We start from the raw sequence: 20,354 nt of genomic DNA on the forward strand, positions 1-20,354 counted from the left end.
ACAGGGTCTCCCACACTCGTCCCAGCTGAGCCTGACACACTGTGGATACGTAGTCAACGTCCGTTATCATGATGGATGACGATGACGAGGAAAATCAAGCTTCCTTGTGTGCACAGCTACAGACAGCGGCAGGACCCTGGATCACCCAGGGAGCATGGCGCGGCAGGTACCGTGGAGACGTCCCTCTTGAGCTGCAAGCAGTGTTCTGGTGCTTGGCATCGATACCACAGCAAGTCCCCAGTGAGGGTCCCACCTCAGGCGGCAAAGGTATGGATGGCCTCTTGTAAACTAACTCCTAAAGGGACCAGTTACTGGTCCAAGGTCGAAAGGCTGGGGATGCCTTTTTTCCTGAGGAAAGGACAGATAAGTCCACGTGCTCTGTCTTCACTGGTTCGAGACGTTATTAGGGGAAAACGATGCTAAGTGTGCTCATTACTTGAACCCCCTAATAACGTTTTTTTTTTTTTTTTTTTTCCCAGTCAGGAGCATTTTTTACAGGGCCACTTTTGCTCCGTCCCCGGAGGGGGGAGCGGTTTAGGGTATCCCCGTTCATGATCTCCAGGGGCTTCCTGGGCGCCTGGTCTCTGCTGGCTCAGAGCTACAGGCTTATGGCATCATAGTAACCACGGCAATGGCAATCACTAAGACGCGGCCAGGTACAGCCAAAACTCTTTCCGTGAATTCACTGAATGCTGTCAACGGCCTGTGCCATCCAGAAAGGTCGACTCCCCTGTTTGTCGGGATTTACCTGATGGACTGGTCACTTGTCAAACACAATCCTCCTGAGGACAAGAAAGGGAATGTGGAGGTCGAGGAGGGACTGGTTTCAGATTCGACATTTACTAGTTCCCGCCGTAAGCTGTGCGTCGCGTGGCTGCTTTCACCTTCTCCCATACAACACTCAGGCCCCGGTGTCGGGGGGAAATGTGATCACGTCCATTACTAGGAAAACGAGTCCAGGCCGGGAGGCCCTGAATGCCTTGGAGGCCACCGGCTCGTGACTGGGGAAGCTGGCTCCCCCCTCCACGGCTTGCTCGCTTCCGTTCCAGACTGTTGGGTGTTTGAGGGATGGAGAAAGGGAGTCCTGGGCTAGAGAGCCCTCCTTGGTGGTCCCCTAAACCTCTGTGAAGCCAAATGTGGTGGGTTCAGTAGAGGTCCCCAAAAGACACATCCAGGTCCTAACTCCCAGGACCCAGGAATGTAACCTTCTTTGGAAAGAAGGTCTTTGCAGATGCAATCGAGGATCTCGAAACGTCTTTAGATGGGCCCTAAGTCCAATGACTGGTGCTCTGAGAAGAGGGAGATCTGACCGCAGTAGAGAAGGCCATGTGCCGACGGAGGCCGAGTGGACTGATGCCACCACAAGCAAAGAAGCGCCTGGAGCCGGACGAGGCAGGAAGGATGCTTTCTTGGCGCCTTTGGTGGGGAGTGCGGCCTTGCTGATGCCTCCAATTTCGGACTTCTGGCCTCCGGAATGGCAAGAAAATACATTTCTGCTGTTTTTTAAGCTATCCAGTGTGTAGTCCTTTGTTGCAACAGCCACAGGAAGCTAATCGCCGACCTTGACCTCAACTATTTGCTTGAAACCAAGGCAAAAGCCGGGGGTGGGGGTGGGGGTCAAAAATGCAGAGAGGACAAGGAACAGGGAACTCTTGAGCAAACGCGATGGTCTTTCTTCCCTGCCTACCCAACAGGCTTTTGCTTGAAATGAAACCAAAACCACCCAGAGAAACTAATAGCATGAAATGTCAGGGCTCCTAGAATATGCATCACCAGCTTCTTAGAACAGTCTTACCTATTTGAGGCTTCAGGCCATGGGCCTTAATGTTAGGACACACACCTCTGCAACCTTAGCATTGCAATGCGGATAATTGATTTGGGAGCGAGGCTATAACAGCTTCGGGCTTTTAAAAAAGGGCAAATTCACCTTTAAAAAAAAAAGGAAAAATACTCATCACCCATAAATCTATTACCCTAACAGAATTATTTCTCATTTTCAAAATTACCTGTCCATTCAGATAATTTTCCTCTGTTCCTAACCAGGTAAAGTGAGACTTTTTGGGGCGGGGAGGTGGGGGTGCGGAGGCAGGGTGAGAGTTGGAGAGAGAACTCACTTAACTAAACACTAATCCAGGAACGGTTTGATTTCCATCAAAGACATGTGAGACCGGTGCCATAATTCTTTAAGAATGTTTCCTCAAAGGAAACCGACCATTAGCTGTGACTTCCTTCAGCAGCCACATTAAGTTCTAACAGGAATAAATTCATTTTGCACAGTGCTTAAGACTTTATTGCCCATTCTTAACCCCTCCCATTCAGAATGCCATGTAGAAGGCCCCAGAACAGCAAAGAGCCATTTCAGGATTAGATGTCTAGAGTTATTGAAAATAAAATGAGATACGATAGAAGATCGCCAAATCATAAAGCGATACTCATGAGTTTTTTTTCCAAAAAAAAAATCTGTCATTTAATATGTAACTTATTTAGTGGTTCTATATCTAAGGAACTCGATGATATTTGCCAAGTATTAGAACCAAGCAATAATATATTCACTGAGTGAAAATCAAAAATAATGATAGTGAACACATAGTGCTTGTTCTGTGCCTGTACTGTTCAAAGTTTTTTTTTTTTTTCATTTACCATTGACATTCAATATCATGTTAGTTTCGGGTATACAGCACAGTAGTTAGACATTAATATAATTTACAAAGGGATCTGATAAGTCTAGTGCCCACCCGGCACTGTACATAGTTATCACAATAATATCGACTGTATTCTGCGCTGTACTTTACATCCCCATGACTATTTTGTAACTACGAATTTGTGCTTCTTAATCCCTTCACCTTTTATGCCCAAACCCCTAACTCACCCCTCCCATTTGGCCATCAACAGTTTGCTCTCTGCATCTATGCGTCTGTTTCTGTTCGTTTAGTTTGTTCTTTAGATTCCACGCACGCAAATGTTCTAACATGAATTCATTCACTTAATCCTCAGAGCGACTCTGTGTGGTGTGCTCTTTCCCATTTTATAGACAAGGAGACGTAGGAACAGAGAGGGTGACACATCTCGAGACACACGTCTCCCAGGTGGTGAGCCGGGGTTCCATCGGACTGTCTGGCCCCTAAGCCCATGCTCTTGGTCCTTATGTCACAGAAAGCTCACACTCTTGAAAGCCCAGAGCTGAGGGTCTAATGCAGGGTTTTCCACCTCTCACTTGAGTTTTATTTAGGCTGCTAATTAGAAACAGCAAGGCAGAGTCAATGGAGGAGTCTGACTTGAAGGCAAGCAGCTCACATTCTGTGTGGCTGCTGGGTGAACAGAAAACGATCAAATGTAGGCAGACTAACACAAAAGTCCTCTGGGCTGGGCGGGGTGTCGTTCAAAGTAGAGGCCAAGTATCTGTCTTAAGCCCAAAATTCCCAGAGCCGCTTCCGCAGGAGGAGAAAGGCCGATGACTATAGACTCGGAGAACGCTGGGGATCGTGTCGAGGACGCCTCTGTGGAGGGGACATTATCATCATCATGCGTCACAGCCAGAGAACTGAACAGCTGGCCCAGCCGGGGCACTGGCGCTCTGTGGTGGGTCGCACTGGATTCCGTCCCGAGTGACGAGCGAGGCCACCCTTCGGCCGTGAGCTGAGCACCTGCGCTCATTATTCTCACTTCGCGGCAGGCAGAACGGACCCAGGGACGTAGTTCATCCGAAGGGACCCGGTGCGAGGACAGGGCCAGGACAGGTGCCCTGTCACCTACCCACGTTGGCCCAAGAAAACGTGATCGGCTCGCACTGAACACGGAGACAGCGTTTAACGTTTTCAGAGAGTCCCTCTCGAATCTGGTTCGAGTTTCAAAAAAACGAAAAGGAGTCGTCTTTTGTGACAAGCGGACATTGCGGGAACTTCGCATTTCGGTGTCCACAAGTCAAAGGCGCTCAGAACGCAGCCACGCTCCTCTGCGCACGTATTTTCTGTGGCTGCTTTTGCGTGACATCATGACGTCGGCAGAGTCGAGTAGCTGTGACAGAGACGGTGCGGCGTGCGAGGCCGAAAACATTTACTCTCTGGCCCCTTGCAGGGGGAAAAACAAACAAACAAACCAGCCAGCTGCTGACCTAGAAAATCTACTGAGAAGAAGAATTACTTCTTCTGATGACGAAAAATAAACAAGGCAGGGATGCATTAATCAAATCATTTACAAATAATACGGTCATTGTAATTACTAAATTCTGTAAATCCTAAAGGGTGGCTTCGGGCCAAGTTTGTTTGATCCTTGACGGCTGATCTCTAAGGAGGCTGATTTCCCACTCATCTCATTTCTACTATTTCCAGGATATAGATAAGTGACCGATTGAGGACGGGGGAGGGGGAGGGGCCGGATTTCATCCGAGACAGACAGCCTCCTCCACTCTGCAGGATTCCACTCATATGAAGTTCAACCACAGGCCAGACTAGCCCAGGCTGTCGTCAGCAAGGACAGCTGTTACCTGCCTGGGGAGGGCAGAGAATGGAAGGCACACGAGGGGGACGCGGGAGCGCCATCGCCTTCTGTTTTGGGGTCTGGGCGCAGGTTTGCATGGGCGCGTTCGGCTGGCCAAGCCCACCTGGCTGCAGACTAACCATATTGCATTGCTCGTGAAACACGTATGTGCGAATGTCTGTCGAAGGTGACATAAAAAAAAAGACGGGTGGCCTCTCTTGAACTTGACCGCGTGGAAGCTAACATGCGAGGCGTTCGCTCCAAGATCTCCGAGAGGCTGAGAAAGCTTGGAACCCTGGCGGTCTGAGCTCTGCCACGGCTCTGCGGTCTCGTGTTAGATAGTACACGGGCACTAAATCCCACGAGAGCCACCGGGGTCAGCCTGTTCCCGGGCCGGCCCGCCCCCCCACTTTGCTGGCGGGCTTCCAGAGCACTGCAGAGCCCCAGGGTCTTGCAGGTCTAAGCAGGAATGCAGCAGCAGCAGTAGGCACTGTGTGGATTGGCCCGCCATCAGGGAACCTTTTGACTCCTTAAGAATGTGAAGCTGGAGGAGTAACCCTGGTTATGCGTGGTATTCAGGAAACGGAAATTTCAGCTTTAATAACAGACCATTGGTTCCCCCAGAGGAATTTATTTCACTTAGGGTTAAGCTTAAAGGAAACATTATTCATGACACTTATTGAACGGTAAGACACACCTTCTTCCCGGGTATTGCAGTAGGTACAGAGGCTACTGAAATGGGATTTTGCAACGGGGTTGGTGGGGGGGAGAGATATAGGGCTTAATTCTAAATACAACAAGGCCAAGTGGGAACGTAGAGCCAAGGACCGGGGTGGGTGGGGGCAGCGGATAGAAAATCATTGAAAGGAAACCTCAGGGGTGAGGGGCATCCTTGCTGAAGGCAGGCCAGGGTGGCCAGACACCCCCCTGGGAGAGGGTGGAACCTGATCAGGTATAGAGCAGATACTGAGGACGGGGATTCTGGCCAAAATTGGACAATGCAGAGACAAACACAGACAGAATCCCACAGGTCAGGCCCTCGTTGACAGGAGAAGGATTAGAGTCGGGTCAAGGATAGAGAATCTCTGTTAAAGCCATGGGCAGCCTCCACTGTGGATGTCACATGGGAGTTTTTAAGATGAACGTAAAAAAAAAAAAAAAATCAAGGTACTCAGTAAAAATATCTGACGTCGTAGCTTTGCAAATTTACTTCCCTCTACTTTTTAAACCTGTTTACTGAGTGAGTGCCCACTGTGCGTGGGGAACTCCGAGAGAGGCTGGATTCACCAAGACGGCGCCGCTCCTGATTTCGAGGCGCTCTGGTGTCATGAGAGAGAGTGACGCATAAAGACAGCGGCATCTGCACTAGGCCGTGAAGGATACGGAGGGAGGGGCCAGGGGAAGAAAAGAGGGAAATCCCACCTGTATTTTTTTTTTCTTTTTACCAAAACCAGGAAGTGACAGTGTTTAATTTCTCCTTGCTTCCGTCACTCGCTTCCCCTTGGACCCACTGTGTGTAAACTAATCGCCTAAAAATGCAAATTAGATCACGTCGCCCCCTGAACAGCTGACGTGGCTCCCTTGGCACGCTGACTTCTAGCTTCACTTCACTGGTCTAAGCGGCAGCCACGAAGGCCTCTTTCCAAGGTCTTGACCAGGCCAAGCAAGATGACAGTGATCAGAGACAGCATGGGCTTGGGGTCCAGACTACCTGGGTTCAAACCCCACCACCCTCCTAGCCTCTCTGTGCCTCAATTTCCACATCTGAAAAGTGAGGATGATAAGAGCGCCTACCTTGTAGGGTTTGACAGGGGTTCGGTGAGTTCGCCCAGGCTAAGTCTTTCGGTCCGTGCCTGGCATAGAGTAAACTGAGCTATGTGCGCACCTGAACACTGCCATTCGTATGAGCCTCCTCCAGACTGCCATACACCTTGGTGGTCCTGGGAAGACCTTTCCAGGCTCACGCCTCTATCTGAAGCTATTTCCTGCCTCGGTTTCAGCCTTCGACGTCACACCTCTGACTCCTGGCCTGACTCTCTCCAGTCACCTTCACGGCTCCTGTCACCATTTAAGGATGTTAATTATTGCTGCGATGACCTGTTTGATGTCTGTCTTTCCCACTGGTTTATACATTCCACAAGGGGCAAAGCCACTCGCTGTGGAACGTGTGTACACAGACCTATTCCAGGAGAAGCGGCGGAGCCTGGAGAGCAAGGCAGAGAGCCCCGGGGGCCACGGGCCATGCATGCCAGAGCTCCCCTGGGAGGGAGAAAGAGGTGAGGGGCAGGGGATGGGATGGACAGTGTCATCCACAGGAGTGTCATCCACCGTGCAGCGGGGGCCGGGGGCCACTGGAAGGAGGGACGAGGCTGGAGGCAGGTGGCCAGTCAGGAGACTCACACCGCGGTCACCCACGGATGGAGGGGCGGGGCACGATTTGAAATAAAGGACACAGAAGGGCTGGAACCTGGTGACTCCCGAACGACTGGGGCATCAATGCCACTTCCTTTCCTACTTACACTCCCGCTCAGGAAGGGACAGTTTGGACAGATCAGACCAACCCCAACTACGTCTGTGGCATCATGGGCACGTCCCCGTGGACCAGACAGACGGCTGAACGGCTCGTTGAGCAGCCCTCATCCCGAAGCTGCACCCACTGGACCGTCGTCACTTTAGAGGTGGTGAATGTAGAGAGAGATGCGGACTCTTCCATGACGGACTCCTCCCTGAGGACTGCAGGGTTCTCACATCGAACCGTGTGCACGCATGTGGGGGCCCCGGCCGGCGGGTGGGGGCTCTCCCTGCCACAGCTGGGGAGACTTTCGAGGATGCTGATCCAGGGGGTGCCCTGACTTTGGGACGAGACGAAAGGCAAACAACAAAGGGAGACGAGGAATGCTGGAGTTTCTTTCTACTGTATTTTCTTTTTTTTAAAAAAAATCAGTGTCTTCCTTTTTTTTCACAGATGGAAAAAAAAAAAAAAAAAAAACCCCAGTTTCTGAACCCGGCCTTGTAAAGGTGGCTGAGGCGGAGTGGGCAGGGAAAGGTTAAGGAGAGAGCGCATCGGGGTGGGGGGGGCCCGATTGACACGTCCCTGCTCCGGGCTGGCCCGCGGCCCAGAACAGGTGTGCAGAGCGAGGCGGAGGCTGGAGAGGATCAGAAGCAAAGTGCAGAGGGTCAGAAACCATGATGCCGGGCGCCGGGGGACAGGCGACGAGCAGCCCCCTGCCCCCCAGCCCTTGCCATCCCTACCTTCACTCCTGTCCTTCTCTGCTCAAAGGAGAGACATGACGGGGCACTCCCGAGTAAGATGCTACTCTAAGTTTACGCTTTGGACCCTTCCCTTCAGCTTTAAATACACACATTAAAAAAGAGGAACTTGGAAAAGACGCAGTCCGCGTCCCTACGAGCGCTGCCGTGGGTTAGAAAGGGGGCAGGAAGCGCGAGCTGTAACCAGAGCAGGAGCTGAAGGTGGGCTCGTCTGAAGCAGGTGGGCTCAAGCAGAAAATGAGACGCCGGCACCTCAAGCAAGGGAGGGGCGGGGCTGAACCCCGTTGCAAAGAAGCCGTGGCTGAGCCCGCCCCTTCCCACCCCAGGCCGCAGGCCACACCCCCAGGCCGCAGGCCTCACTCGCGGAGGGCCCTGGCCTCAGTCAAAGTTGCTTTCATTCTACTCTGGAAAAGGACCCTGCGCTTCTCAGGCCAAAACCGGGAGTGGAACTCAGAAGCAGCGACAGAGGCCAAGGCGACTGGAGTGGGAGGCACCCCACTTCTGGAACTCTGAGGGCACATCCACTGTGCCCCGGCCAGGGATCCAAATCCAAGGGTCTGTTTATTTCACCATCTCTTGACCCCTCTGAGATTAAAAGTGCACTGCTGTTTTCCACAGAGCGCCTAAGGGTTTGAGGGGGAAGAAATGAGAGACAGACCACATCAAACCCACCCTAAACCCTTTGCTAAGAAAAAGGAATGTCAGGAGGGCTCCTTGCTCAGGAGATGGAAGTAAGCATGGTGGCTGCCCTGGGTGCTCCCTATTGAAGTCTGAATCCATTAATTTATATATGACCAGCTGAACCAGCGCATAATATGAAATTTCAAGCCTGGTCAAGCTGCGCATGGTTATCAGATTTCTCTTGTTCTGTGAGCAGCAGAAATGAAATTTCGGCATGAAAAAAGTCCTCCAGCACTTGCAAAAATCAATAGCAGCAAATTACATGCTGAAGTAAAGAGCCATGGGCCTTGGCACTTCAAAAGGCATTTATTTCAAATTATAGACTGGTCCGAAATTATTCAGGCTCTTCTTTCATCTTAATGATACCTAGAGTAGGGGCTTAAGTCTCTCTCGTGCTATAAATTAATTTCATGAGGTCGGAATCCAAGCTTCTTCATGCTTTGTCAATCACTATGGTACTATATAACTGCGAAGAGAGTTCCTTTTAGTGCGTCTCCCCATGCAGAACACAGGTACAACAACGGTGCACATAAACTTTGGTTCCCTTATGCTTAATTCACGCTATGTTGTGACCGGTGTTCTGTGCGTGACATGGTCATCTTAGCTACCATTTGGAACCACTGTAATTTGTTTTGCCTTTCTTCCAGTTATTGGATGATTAGGTGTTTTCAATATTATGTACTAATATTAACACTAACACCTATTGTCCAGACACTGTCCGTAAATATTACTTCATTTAATACAATAATACATAAGGTGATACAAAAAGCAATGTTTACTGTGTTTTCTATGTGCCGGACAGGTGTTAAGTGCTTTGCCTATTGGAATTTCATTTCGAACCTCACACCACCACTCAGAGGCAGATGACTGTCATCCCCACTGAAAGATGAAAACTGAGGCTCCGAGGTTGAGTAACTTGCCCGAGGCACAGAGCTGGCAGACGGCATTTGCATTCACGTCCCAGGTATGGCCCAGGACTGGATCGCACCCCCCCCCCCCCCCACTGGAATGAGCATTTCGACACTATCAGCTTTTTAAATACGGATTCTTTCTTCAGGTAAATAAGTACAGAAGTGAAATTGCTAAGTCAAGGTTCTAAGTAGTAGAGCTTATGGATCTATATTGCCAAGTTCATTTCCAAAATCAACTTACAGGTCACACACAAGATATGAGATTGCCATTTTCATTTCACCTCCCTTACTGACCCTGGGTGTTGTGATCTCATTAATTTAATAAGTAGGATCTTGTTCGACACTGTTTTATTACCCTCGAGTTCATTTCATATGTTTATTTACAAACTGTATTTTATCTTTTGAGAAGGTGGGATATTTTTAGGAGCTGGTGGGCGGACATGGTCCTTCAAAACGAAGAATAATATGTAGGAGGCTAGTCATAGCTTGCCAAAAATAGCAGCAGAGCATGAAGTCAAAGAAGAGTGTTGTGCTTTGTTATAAATGCTTGTCAATATTTTTCTAACAAATCAGCGTTATCTATAATCTACAGTTATTGTTATTTCCATTGTATTTCTGACAATCTATAGTTAACCCATTGGCTCATGTGTTTCTATATAAAATGTGAGCATAGGGATTCATGGAGAAGTTCCTCTGCAGTCAAAATGCAGCTCTTTCAAACTCATAAAAACAAACGTGCATTTTCAAAAGACCCCATGGTGGAGAGGATGGCATCACACTTTGAGGCTACGTTTTCCCCAACTCCCCTGCTCCTGAATGACTAAGTACTGCCTTTTTAAAGTTGAAAATTACTGAAAAGAGGACAGACATCCCTCATATATTAGCAAAAAATAGTGCAAAAACGAAAAAAACTCGTGTTAATGGATTTTCAAATATTTTAGTCAAAAAAGGCCCAGAGGAAAGTTTTAAGAGGTTAAACCTAGGTGACCCGGACAATCTGATTAACTGAAATATTCCTGGAAAACTGGTACATCCTGGGTATTTTCTTAGAGTAGTTATTGGGTAAAAGACCAATCATTTCCTGAACCACCTTCTCTCCTAAACATCCAGCCACTCTGTGTGAACACTAAACCTGAAACACAGGTAGATATAAGCATGTGACATGTAGCAATATGATAGGCATTAGGAGCAAGAAAGTTCTACCCATTAAGATTTCTCCAAAATTCCTCTGTCGTATTGACGCCCTTAAACTGTGCTTTGGGTTTCACACCTCGCATGTCTACAGACATTCGATGAGAAATTTAAGAAACATAGGTGAACATGATTCGAACCTCATGCAGCGCGTGGTTTATGCAAGCGGACTTATTACGCTTTTGCTACAGTTTGCAAACTATGGTCACAGAGACTACCGCACTTTCTCCTCACGGCAATCTTAAGAGACAGCTGGGATGATCTCCGTATGCGGCTTCAATGTTAGTATTTCAGGGGTTGGGGGCACGCCTACAGGGAATGGCTAAATAACTTGTCGGGTCAGGACTGGAAGCCGAAACTAGAACCCAGGGCTCTCGGCTGCCAGCCCAGAGCACATGCCACTGGATTATGCTGTCAGTCTGCTAGTGAAAGTTCAATTCCCACAACTCAGGTTGAAAAGTTGATAGCTATTTAAATACTCTGCTCCAGACGAGCAGTTATATCAAGATGCTACACATAATTTTAACAGAAAAACTGCCAAAACTAGTAAAGAATGGCAGGGAAGCCTGAAAAAAGCGCGAAAGCAGAGGCTCTCACACCCCGAGTGATTCAGCACCAGCACAACCTCGCTCTCCACTCACTGGCAACCTCCCTCTTCTCATCGATGCTTCTCGGGCACTGTGCGGACACCACGGGAAACCAGTGGCCTGGGTGTTTGGAGGCATTTCTAAGAAAACTTTAAAAAATCGGGCATAACAAGTTTTTCGCGTGCGCACATAATGCACAACCTGGTGCATTTTCACATGACCCCTTCCTCCCCCGCGTATCTGCCCAATCCAATGAACAGTACCTGAGTGCCTCTTCTGGTCACCATCCATCCTGACCGGGTACCTGGTTACCTTGATGCCTAGCACCACTGATGAGCTTTGCCTCTTTTCGAACTTTAAATGTTGGGATCATAAAACAAAATGTAACATTGTGCCTGTATTCCTTAGTTCAACATTATGTCTAAGAGAACCACATTTTGTTGCATGTAATAGGTTTTTTCACTGTGTTACATAGTATTTCATTGCAGAATTATACCAAAAAATAAAAATAAAAAATAAAAAAATAAAAACCATTCCTCCTGTGAGGGAGGAACATCAGGTTTTTTCCACGTTAGGGCAATTATGAACAGTTTGTATATGACTACGGGTACACATATGTACATATTTCTTTTGGGTATACATCTAGGAGTGGAATTGGTGTGCCATAGTGATGTATGGTCTGGCTTGGGTCAAAAGTGACAGTTTTCCAAAGAGTTGTACCAATGCGAACCCCCACTAGTGTGTCTTTTTTCACTTTACCCTTGTGAGTGGTGGTGGTATCTCAATGCAGTTTCCATCTGCATTCCCCTGACGGCTAATGAGGTTGAGTACTTTCTCATCTGTTTACCGTGCATTTGTATACCCTCTCTTATGAAGTGTGCGAATCTACAGGCTGTTTTTTCTAATGGACTGTCTTTTTCTTAGTAATCTATGGGAATTCTTTAATTCTGGACATAAGCCCTATAGTAGTTAGTTATAGGTACAACAAATACTTTCCCCCATTCCAAGGTTACCTTTCATTCAATGTTTTAATTAACAGAAACTCCTAAATTTATTGTTGTCTAATATGTTAATCTTTTCCCTCCTGATTGGTGCTTTTTACATTCTGTTTAAACATATTTTGTGCCACTTCATTCTCTAAAACATTTAATGCTTTATAATTACAATTAGATTGTATAATTATAATCCATTCATCTGGAATTGGTTTTTGTGTAGGGTGTGACTTGGGGGGGTTGAGATAGATTTCTCTCTCTCTCTCTCTCTTAAAGCCTACAGCACCTGGTCTTCCTAGGTGGTCTCCCACCCAAGTACTAACCAGGCCCGACCCTGCTTAGCTTCCGAGATGAGACGAGATGAGACGAGATCAGGCATGTTCAGGGTGGCAGGGCCACAGAGTGAGATTTTTAAAACCTTGATATCCTGTGAGCACAGCCTCATTTATCAGAATACCATCCTTTTCTCCACTGTTCAGCAGTTGAAGACATACCTTGAACATGAATATAGTGACCTTAAATGTACACAGAAAAAAAACTCCCAAAGACCTCAAGTTTTCAGTCTTCCATTCACCTAAACATCCCTGTGTACTTCCTGTAGAAACATGGAAACATAAATTCACAGATGAAAGAAAGGCTTTGTTCTCAATTTCATCACTTCACTAAGGTAGACCAAGTTATTCTTTCTCCTGCCCGGTAGCCTTTAGACAACAAGCAGAACACAAGGAAGTGATTTTTAAAATTACTTCAAAATGAAATGATCATTATGTCATTTTGTACTGCCAGGAATGCCTTCTGTGCTTCTCAGAGCCCATTTCTTCCACCTCATTTTAGAAACACCCCTACTTCATTAACTCCACATCAGCTATTCCAAAGAGCTGTCCTAGGGAACAGAGGTTGTCTGAATGAGTTCGAGATCATCGGTTTTCTGCAGTGCGAGCCTTTTTTGGTCTTTGACACCCTCACGTCTGAGTGAGTACCCAGACTCCCGAGCCTTGAACCGCAAATCCCTTCTCACCAGCAGCACCCAACAGCACTGCCTGAAACGAGCCCAGGTTCCCAGTGGGGGAAAATGCTAACCTTTACAGAAACGGCAACTCTGCTATGCTGTTTTTTCGATGCGGTCCAATATCTTAATCTTTTCCTTTATGTTCAGTGCGTTTTATGTTCTGGCGAGGATTCCCCCCTCCTCCCCCCCAGGAAACACGTACACTTAACAGCCTTCTGTGACGTTATCATGGCGTGAATTCTGATTTGGGGATTTCTTCCCATCTGATTTTCATTTCTAAGATGGGAATGTGTTCATATATTTCTTCGGTGAACGTCGATACAGTGTTCCTACCTCCATGTGCTGTTTTTGAGGATGCACTTATTTTCATGAAATCTCGGGATAACAGAGGGCAAGGTGGGGAGAGGAAACAGTGACGCCTGGATTGGGGAAGGGAGAGATGGTGGAGAGTTAGACCAAAAAAAACTATGAACTGCCAGGTCCATTTCGCTTCCCTCTGGGAATTCTGGCAATGGCATCGGGAGCAGGTGCAAGGTGTGGCCTCGGGGACAGAGCTACATTCGGCCCTTAGGGCCCAACACCCTGCTTCCTTAACGTCCACAACTTGGTAACAACTCACCAGCAGGGGTCAGTCTTGCTCACCATGCAGAGCCGGGGGCCCCTTACGGAGCCATACTCTGGAATGTTCTGGAAGCTGTCTGGTGATGCTGCATAATGTACTGCCCACCTTGGCTTCTTCGTCACCTCAGCATCCCATCTCCTACTTGCTAAATATTGCATTTAAGACTTAGAAACTAGTGGCTTATAGTCATACTGAATTCTTCATCCTGAGCTAAATCGATGATTACGGAAAGTTCAGTGCGTGGCGCACACAGCCTCCTTTTCCCCCGGAGCAGAAATGTTTGCCTTTCGCACATTTTACACGTCGAGTACAGGACGTAACGCCGCCTGCACCGAAAAACGTTTGGACCTTATATAACGTGACGATTACATTTTCGAGTCCTTATTACTGCAAAGCAGGAAAAGTGGTCTCTAAACACCAGATCTTCTCTGCACGACGCTTTCTTTCCAATGAGTGGCCTATTTTACCGAAATTGTCAAGTTTCACATGAAAATGTGTTCTCTGCTTCCTTCTCCCTGAAACGTAAAACATTCCTAAAGCAAACGGTGTGTCGTCTACCTCCTTCTACTCCTGCACTGACCAAACCGCCACAGAGGTCAGAGGGAGGGACCCTCGGGACAAGAGGCAGGTGTCGTCTGCCCCTTTGCTGGGAGTGGGATGGCCATTCTGTACGGGAGGGAAGCCAAGCATTATCCACGGATCTGGAAGGAGTCACAAGGAGATGCGGTCGAGGGTGCGAGGTGCGAACGGCCCCGACGGGAGACAGGTCCAGGTGCTCCGTACACCCCGCCCTGCCCACCCTGCAGCTACGGGTGATCCGGCCACGATTTAAATCTGAGCATGTCCTTCCCAAGCACCTTCAGGATCAAGTCACAAACAGCGGGTTGGGCCCATGACCTTTCTTGGGCTCCCTCTCCAGCCCCTGCATCTTCTTGCTCACTGCAATATGGCCAGTTACCCTCTTTGTACTGAGACCACTTGAGGACCAAGACTGTGACTGTCGACTGTGGATTCCCAGAGTCGCCCATGGCCACAAAAGCAGCATTGCAATGAATATATACTTAGAGTGGGCAGATCAGTGGTCTACAATCAAGGCCTCAGTAGAAAACAGTGAACAGTTTCCAGAAGTTTCTATGTCCTGCCATCTCATCTACCAAGGTGTTAGGAGACCTTTTAAAGAGGTAGCGCCCCAAAGGGCAGCAAAAGGAACCTCCCGGTGCAAAACTGAGGCTGCCGATCCCGAAGCCATGACTGAGCTGTCGCTCCCGTGAGGGTGATTTCGTGCAGGAAACCCCACATCAGGATTCTGGAGCCGCGGTTCACATTTTGCTTTGAGGCTTTTAGCTGGGGCCGGGATTAAAACTCAGGAAGAGGTTAGGTAGGCGCCTCAGAGAGAAGGCCTCCCGGGGGGCTGCTGGCGGAGAAAGGGAAAGGTCAAGAAATGTAAATGGAGGAGAGACAGTGCACACTGAACGTTAGAGCACTCCTTTCCTCTTGAGAACAACGGAGCTGCAGGTGCGTCTTTTGCTGGGCTGCAGAGCAGGATGGGGAGGTGGGCGGGCTTCCCGTGGAATCCAAGCCGATCACCCACCCTTTCCTAAATGTGGTCCAAGCAGCACTTACAGATAGGAATCTGAGGCTTAAAGGGTAGGAAGTTGCTGAAAAGTCACACGCGTGAGAAGGACGGGGCCACAATCAGAACCTGGCCTTTTTGCTCCTGAAGCTGCCATTCTCTTCCCTGGGGCATGGGTCTCTTCACATTGCTTTCTGTGGGGGAAAACGTATATGCCAAAGAAATTCCGTGATATTCAAATCTAAAAGGTGCTAAAACCCAGGAGGGGGTGGGTCTTTGTTTCTTTCAGTCAAGTGCTTAAACAGTGCTTGGCATACAGTAGGTGCCCAATAAATACCAGCTGAATGACATACTTAAAGGAGCAAGGCGAACAAAGGCCAAGCGTTAAATCGTTTTTCTAGCAGCACTGCCCAACGGAAATGTACCGTGAGCCACGTGGACGATTTAAAATTTTCTCATGAGCCACATATAAAACTGGTACAATTTTAATAATATTATTTTATTTAACCCGATATATCTACGATGCGATCGTTTCCATACATCGCCGTGTAAGGAATCGCGAATGGCATCTTACACCTTTTTGTTTATGCTACGTCTTGGAAATCCGAAGAGCATTTTCCATACACATCTCCCTTTGGACCAGCCACACCTCGAGTGTCCCAGAGCCTCATGCGGCTTGCAGCTCGTGGGTGTGACAGCGCACCCTGGGGTCTGGACTAATCAGACCCTAAGTCAACGAGCAAAAAAAGAATATTTTTCATGGTCCTTCCCGTCTCATGACATTAAGGGTCAAGACTGTAGAAAACCAAAATTTTTAACAAGCTTACGGGACTTGGAAATGATTCAGATGCCCCTCCAAAGGAGAATGGATAAACGAACTGTGGTCCATGCAAATGATTAAAAAACAATTAGCTCTCAGGCCATGAAAAGACGTGGAGGAACCTTAAATGCGCATTACTCAGCAAAAGAGGCCAGTCTGAAAAGGCCACATACTGTGAGAGTCCAACTATGTGACATTTTGGAAAAGGCAAAACTATAGAGACAATAAAGAGATTGGTGGATGCCAGGAGCTCAGGGGAGAGAGAGCCGAACAGTGGGCGCAGAGAATTTGGGGGGGGCGGGGCACGTGAAAACACTCCATACAATGCTATCACGACACGTGTCATTATACATTTATCAAAACCCACACAACTGTACAACACAGTGAACCCTACGGAAAGCCAAGGACTTTAGTTAATAATATATCAATATTGGCTCATCAATTTTTAACAGATGTACCATACTAGTACATGATGTTAACAGAGAAAATTGCGTGCATTGGGGGGTGGGAAGCGGTAACACGGGAACTCTACTGGTCACTCAAGTTTTCTGTAAACCTAAGACAACTTCTCTTTAAAAAAAAAAAAAAACAACCAATCTATTAATTAAAAGAAGCTTAGAGGATGAAATAGAAGCTATAATTTGTTGTTGGAGCTTTAACCAGAAATCAAGGGGAAGGGTCATCATTTCATTCTAAATTAAAAAAAAAAAATTATTCTGTATAAACATTACCAAGCTAATTTATGGGCACTCACTCTATTCACAGAGACAATGATACAAAATGGACACGTGTCGGCCATTCGCAAGGACTCGCGGGAGGCGGTCGCATCCTGGTTCTGATTCTTGTAGCCGGCTAGCTGTACGCCTTGGGCAACTATTCTCCCCGCCCCCATTGTGGTCATCTCGAAAACGGGGGATAATAATAGCCTTTTTCAAGGTGGTGGTTCTATTTAAAAATATTTCTCGCGGCATTATTTTCACGCATACGAGAATATCTGTGGTTATGGTTTTCGCGCACACCGGAATATCCGAGAATACCAGCTGGTACGCAGAAGGCTCACGGGACCGGGAAACATGCTGGGTGGCCCACTGGTAGGGGGAGAAACGGACCACTCAGGTGGCTTCCCTTCCATGTCGCCGTCACGCTCTGGGCTCGCCCCTTCGGGGCCTCCTCGCCAGGGAAGAGCGCTGTGGCCAACGCGCCGGCAGAAACACTGAGGAGTTCGCCGGTGGTTCTAGGGCGGGGGTCTTCTGGATGAGGGCCGAGGAGGCCCGCTCTTTTGTTGGTTTACTCACAAGTGTATTTATTTATTTTTTATTGTGGTAAAATATATACATCGCATCAACTTTACCACTTTAACCGTTTTAGGTGCACAGTTCGGTGCCATTAAGGACATTCACGTGGGCACGCAGCCATCGCCACCGTCCACCCACAGAGCTTTTCCGTCTTCCCCAGCTGAAACTCTGTCCCCGTTAAACATTAATTGTTTAATGTTTAATTCTCCACCCGCTGGCCCCGGCAACCACTGTTCTGTGAATCGCTGACTATTGTAGGTATATCCTGTAAGTGGAATTAAACAGTATTTGCCCTTTGAGATTGTTTTGTTTTGTTTTTTTTTTAATTAGCATGATGTCGTCAAGGTCCATCCATGGGAGCATGTGTCAGAATGCCCTTTCTTTTTAATGCCGAATAACATCCCATGGCATGGCTACCTTGCATTTTGTGGACCCGCTCATCCACCGACGGACACCTAGGCGCTTCTACCTTTTGCCTATTGTGACAAATGCCGCTATGAACATGGGTGGTGTCAGCATCTCTTCGAGACGCCGCTTTCACTTCTTTTCGGGTACATTACCCCAAAAATGGAAATGCTGGATCATACCCTTTATTTTTAAGAGCAGTATTATTTCTGGGTATGGAAATGATACGCGGTGAATGACAGGATGAAGTCTACAGGAGTCGCTCTTTGGCTCAGGAAACACGCGTTCTCAGTGGCACGAGTAAAGCTCAGCCCGTTGAGGCATGAAACGCGGCATCTCTCTGCCTGTCACTTGTGATCTTTCTAACTCCAAGCGGCATCGAGCTGTTATTCTAGTTCATTTCCGCACACTGGCAGGGAAGTTGGACTTCTTCATTAAGACAGGCTAATAATGAATCCTCTCCTCGAAAATCTTAAACTCAGGCTCTGTTGGTAAACACGAGATCTTTCATTCATCTCGACGGAATTAAAAAGCATGTGAACAGGATCATTTCTGCACACATCAACCCTGCTGTCACTTTATCAGATTAATCTCATCGGTCTAATTTAACAGGCTTCAGAATCGCTTAAAATGAGATGTTTCTGAGGAAACGGGTGGCGATGCTCTCCACAGGCTCACCTCCTCACACGGTCGCCTCGCCATTACTTCAAACCCCGGCAGGCTTTGGCTGAATCAATATTTAAGTGGGAAAAGTTCCAAGGAAAACCTGAGAGGGACGGGAAGTGACAGAGAGAAAGGGAGCAACGTGACCTCGAGAGGACGGCAGACAATCTCCCTGGACCTATGAGTGACTTCCTGAAGGCTGAGGCCGGGATGGGCCCTCCAACTCCTGAGAGCACCCTCTTCCCGTCAGGCCTGAGGGTCTCAGCCAGGGTTGCCCAAAATCACTTCGGATGCTCTGAAAACCGCCATGGCCTGGACCCAAACCCAGACCGACTAAAAGGAAAATGCCAGAGATGGGGCCGGTGGTATTTTTAAGTTCTTCAAGTCATTTGAAAGCACCGCCTGAATTAAAAAAAGAAACAGAGCGGGGAGGAAATTCAGACGTGGTCCGAATGGTGCTGCACCGCTCACGGATTGCTCCTTTGTCACGGTCTCATTTGACCCTCTCGGCAATCGGTATGGCCAGGTGAGCTCACGCGACGGGGGAGATGGAGATGCTAAGGGTTCAGGTGACGTGCCCAGAGTCCCACATTGGACTCAGGGCTGTGAAGCCTCCAGCCTACAGGTACCCGCACTACAGCATGCTTCTTCATGACTTGGAAAAACTTCCGGGCAAAAATCAGAAATCCCCCTCTTGAGACTACACTGACGATGGCCTTGAAATGCAGACAGTCTTTGATATTTTCCTGAGCCTGACCAGCCAGACTTACGAAATGATCCTCATTTTCCATAGATGTGGCTGGTGGCTGCAGCTTGCATTTTACATTTTAAATTGCATCCTCGTCTGCTCATTTTCTTGATTTCCTTTGGGCTCAGCCAAGGCCCTCCCTGACAATGTCTTTATGTTCCTGATTTAACCGTTATGCAAGTCTCCCCGGCATTAGAAATGCAATGGCCTCCTGCAAAGCCTCTAGAGGGAGAACAGACCTCTGCCTGGCACACCATTCTCGGCTCTCCAATTTGTAAATGATTGATCTGCTATTCATTTGGGAGAACACATCCTCATTTGTAAAGACAGCCAGCATCCTGAATCAAGCCTTCGGCTCCCAGTCTGAACCAGGAGTCATTCAACTGAGATGCCCCCACCACGCTCCTAGCCTCCGTGGGCCATCTTACAGCTCAGAGCTTATTATAAGGGGGAAAAGTGACACTCGAAAACACTATAAATAGTGAATTCCAAAAATCTAACTGCCCCAGTGGCCAGAACTCATTAGATCTGAAAACTGTCTGACTTTTTACATGAGAGCCTGGAGCCCAATTACCGCATCCACATCCATGGGAAATAATCTTGATAACATTAAGATTCCACTTTTAAGCTGTTTACTTGAAACAGTCCCGGGGTTTCGACTAGTTGAATCCTTAAATAAATTCTGAAAGAATTTTTTTTTTAAAAGTATACCCTAGAAGGATATAATGAAGACTTGCAAAAGTATCACTCGGAATTCTCAGGAAGGGAAGCGAAGTTTGCTTTAGCTGACAGTTTTTCTCCAGCCCCGTCCCTGGGATGAACAACCCGTAACCTCTCAGAGTCTCAATTTCTGAACGCTAAGTAACGAGGACCGTGCTCAGTAAACTGAGTCAAGGACTCTTTCGCCCAACCCTTTTACGGTCCAGGAAAAAGGGCTGTAATAAGTGTGTGGGTCCCTGAGCTGTTCCCTTTGGGCCCGGAGGGACCACAAACGTGAAGCTTACAGCAAGGGAGAGACCCACCCGCACGAAGTTCTCACTCGGTTTCTGCCAGCATCGCCTCCGCTTTGCACTGGACCCGCTCGCTTCCTCTGGGAAGGCAGCTCTGGACG

The 20,354-nt window shown here is 48.0% G+C and overlaps 1 protein-coding gene and 1 pseudogene across 3 annotated transcripts in view; both read right to left on the reverse strand.

Annotated features, from left to right (window-relative positions):
- Positions 1 to 20,354, reverse strand: part of PRKCA (protein kinase C alpha) — a 354,328-nt gene that overhangs the window by 139,029 nt on the left and 194,945 nt on the right. The window lies entirely within an intron of this gene.
- Positions 12,383 to 12,511, reverse strand: LOC118604090 (annotated as a pseudogene).

This window comes from Rousettus aegyptiacus, unplaced genomic scaffold, assembly GCF_014176215.1.
Source record: "Rousettus aegyptiacus isolate mRouAeg1 unplaced genomic scaffold, mRouAeg1.p scaffold_m13_p_6, whole genome shotgun sequence".
NCBI classification, from domain to species: domain Eukaryota; kingdom Metazoa; phylum Chordata; class Mammalia; order Chiroptera; family Pteropodidae; genus Rousettus; species Rousettus aegyptiacus.